The sequence below is a fragment of the Macadamia integrifolia genome, unplaced genomic scaffold (assembly GCF_013358625.1).
Source record: "Macadamia integrifolia cultivar HAES 741 unplaced genomic scaffold, SCU_Mint_v3 scaffold3242, whole genome shotgun sequence".
NCBI classification, from domain to species: Eukaryota; Viridiplantae; Streptophyta; class Magnoliopsida; order Proteales; family Proteaceae; genus Macadamia; species Macadamia integrifolia.
Genome location: NW_024869326.1, coordinates 19,667 through 23,335, shown reverse-complemented (window position 1 = coordinate 23,335; position 3,669 = coordinate 19,667). Strand labels below are relative to the sequence as shown.

The window sequence follows — 3,669 nt, the reverse complement described above, 5'->3', positions numbered from 1 at the left end:
ATGTACTCCTTGTCTTTGATATACATTTTTTAAAAGACAAAAAAAACCATTAATATCTATCAAATTTTTTTTTCAAATGACCAAAAAACCACTTAAAATGGAAGATGAAAAAAATAATAATTCTCTCTCTCTCTCTCTCTCTCTCTCTCTCTCTCTCTCTATATATATATATATATATGTATATATATATATATATATATTTAAATATCTATAGTTAAAAAGTTTCAAATGACCAAAAAACCCCTCAAAATGAAAGATGAAGAAAAATAATAATTATCCCTCTCTAAACGTGCAGGAGAAAGAGGGAAGTAATTCTTACTATTACTCCCTCTCTCTCTCTCTCTCTAAACGTGGAGGAGAAAAGGGCATCCTTGCTATTGTTCCTCCTTAAATCTCTCTCTCTCTCTCTCTCTCTCTCTCTCTCTCCATAACTCATCCTCTCACGTTTCTCCCTCCCCACTCTCCATAATTATCTCTTTCTCACCCAAAAAAAAAAAATGTGGGAACATAATGACACATAAAAGGGGGAAGTTTTAAAAAAATCCTCATAGCTTTATTTCAAATAAAATCTTTCCATAAATGTGGGCCCATAATAATACACAGAAAGAGAGCTTTAAAAATTCCCTATTAATTAAGAATCAAATAATGGGACTATTGTTTAGGGCCAGGGAAATAATAGGGACTGTTGTGAAAAAACAGACAATATTCAACAGAAATCTTGTTATTATTTGACTAATAATATATTTATGGTGGATTCAGAAATCAGGCCTAATCAGATTCCATCGATCCTGATCTGACTACAGATACGATGTTAAAAGCGGATTTGGCTCAAACCTTGCAACACATTGACTCTTGACTGCCCTAACAACAATTACCAAATACCAATTCCATCATGATAACTCCATTACATTGGATTTAGGAATCTAGGCCGTTCATTTGAAGAAAACCCTCTACTCCTCATGGAATAGTTACTTACAAGGGGAAATGATGAAATAAACCCAAAATAAATATTGAGGATCACCTTCACCCTTAATTTCCAATAGCAGCGGTATTATTTAATTGAAACTCCATAGGATGTTGATAGCAAGCATGTTTTCAAATACACCATTTTGACTTGATCAAAGATTAATTTTTTCTTAATTATTGCTTCATGGTTTATGATATAATGGTTATATTATTATTATTTTTTTATTTAGGTTTCTCTTTATTGCCAGTGAGATTGATGTCATGGTAGAAGAAGAGGAGGTATATTTTTCTTGGGAGAGGGATAGGTATGCTGTCGGGGTACGGTAAGCTAGCGGATAGCATCAATGGGGGCACATGATAGGTCATCATTCAGGTAGGTCATTTCTAAAAAGGAAAGAGAGAGATATACACAGAGGGTGCTAGCAACGGTATACCGGCAGCATACTCAAGAAATGGGGTAAGGAGATTACAGAGAGGATTTTCTTGGAATGCGTTTTCCTAAATTTCAGGACCTTGTATCACAGCTAATGATTAGTTTGGGAAATGTATTGTTTGGAATTTTTGTAAAAAATACTGAAGAAAATTCTGGTCACTAAGTTTTGCAGAACTTATTTCAAATAGATTGACCCAAAATCTTCTCTTAAAAATATTTAATTTAAAAAAAGTATACTATAGAGGTGTCATGCAACAATCTCTACAATAAACAATGCAATCTTCTTGGAGGGGTTCCGGTGGGGAAGCATAGGCTAGCACCTCCATGTGTCTCTATCTCTCTTATCTCTCTTTTCCCTGAGATGACATATCTGTCCGAAAAAGAGAGTTAGACATACGAGAGTGCTGGCAAAGTATACGCTACCCATAGAAAACACTCAATTTTTATATTTGACTTTCACCTTTTAATTTCACTTTCCCTTTTATAATTTTAATGTTTTGAATGGAATTAGATTGAGAGGGGAATCATTAGAAAAATGGAATAAAGGTTTCTATGAGGGATTCTATCTTCTGCGCCAGACATATGGTGGCAAAATGATCGACCACATGAACAAAAAATGACATCTCTTAGGATGTTTTCTCATTGCCCTCATACACGCGCAGGAATTGCACTACCCCAAATAAATAATAGAACATGGATAGCAGTACATAGAATATTACTCTCTTAAATAGAAGAGTTATAAAGAGACTAAACTTGTTTCTTGTTGAACTGTATTACTCTACCATGCATGGGCTAATCTCATGAACTAAGGAACTAATAGATTCCCTGAGACAAATTTAAGCTGGATCGACATTCAAAAACTAGTTGTGTGTGTGTGTGTGTGAGAGAGAGAGAGAGAGAGAGAGAGAGAGATACTTGGAAGAAGAAAACAATGCAATCGTCAACCATGGCCAGGACTAAGGGGGAGAGACTAAATCTCTCACACACAGAAACGGGGTTTAGAGAGAGAGAGAGAGGACTTACTTGGAAGCAAGAAGCAAGCGAATCACCACCCCTGGCCAGGGCTAAGAAGGAGAGGAGGGAAGCACCCAAAGACACAGAGACGGGTTTAGAGAGAGAGAGACAGAATGGACAAGTGGTGAAGAGGAAGAACTGTATAGGCACGTGCACATGATGGCTTTTCCACTTGGACCTTCATGCAAACCTCGTGTCTGCTGGAGGAGGAGAAAAACCAAACCATTAAGTGGGGTGTGGTGGGCCCATCTCTCCATGAAGAGATGTGTCTATTCATTTACTTCATGCACGAGGTACCTGTGGACTGTGGTTGTCCAGTATTCTCTTTCATCAAACTCGATACCTCACATGATGTGTCACAAGACTCACAACTCTTCAAGGCTGATGATGATGTGAAAGTATAAAACTCTACTAAGTTGGTCTGTGCGTGATCAAAGTCATGGGAGGAGAAAGAGAGAGACAAGACCTAAAGTGAGGAATTTGTTACATACACATGAAATGCATGGCTTGCGTGGCATATGCGCATGAGAAGTGGCCTGATGGATAAGTTAAGTATTTATTATTTAGGAGAGGATTCTTTAAAAGGTGGCATGACTTCTGCGTCAACGTAAAGATTAATATGAATGTACATAGGAGTATCAACAGCAATAAAATTTTTAACTTTATGCGAGATAGGGTGATCATTTCACACTTCCAGTGTCTTGACACAACAATCGTGTTGTTTTTTATAATTTTTTTTTCTCATTATTATTTTGAATTTTGTTTAGTTACGAATATAAAGAATTATATTGTATATGAGATGTGATGTAAAAATTATTATAGAAGTTCTTCACCGAGTGAAAGAGATTTTCTCAAATAAAAATATCCTCCATTTGACCTTGGAAGTGGTAATATCTTCTTTTCTTCCTCTGTCATACCAAGTTTTCACATTTAAAACTTTGATGAAAAATTTGTGTATAGCAAGGATGGGTGCAACTCTGCCATGTGACAAATGATGTAAAAATTCTAACTATCATATATATATATATATATATATATTTTGAATGGAAAAAAATTTCTTCACCCACTGGAAGGTTCTCCTAGGTTTCATAAACCCCTATAAAGTTTTAGTATTTCTCTTGAAATATCCTCATGATACCCTCTCGCAGCCATCTAAAGCCATATGGTGATTGAATTCCCATTCACCGTGAAGCTGATAGGTCTCTTTTCCCTTCCCTTTTTCCTTGGTGAGATGGATCTCTCTTCCTGATTCCCTT

General features: G+C 36.1%; 1 long non-coding RNA gene across 1 annotated transcript; it reads right to left on the bottom strand.

Annotated features, from left to right (window-relative positions):
• Positions 1–1,601: 1,601 nt before the first annotated feature.
• Positions 1,602–2,997, bottom strand: LOC122067931. Its single transcript, XR_006136923.1, has 2 exons — positions 2,423–2,997; positions 1,602–1,769 (listed from the first exon to the last, which is right to left on the bottom strand). It is a non-coding gene; the product is annotated as an uncharacterized LOC122067931 (long non-coding RNA).
• Between the last annotated feature and the right edge of the window lie 672 nt (positions 2,998–3,669).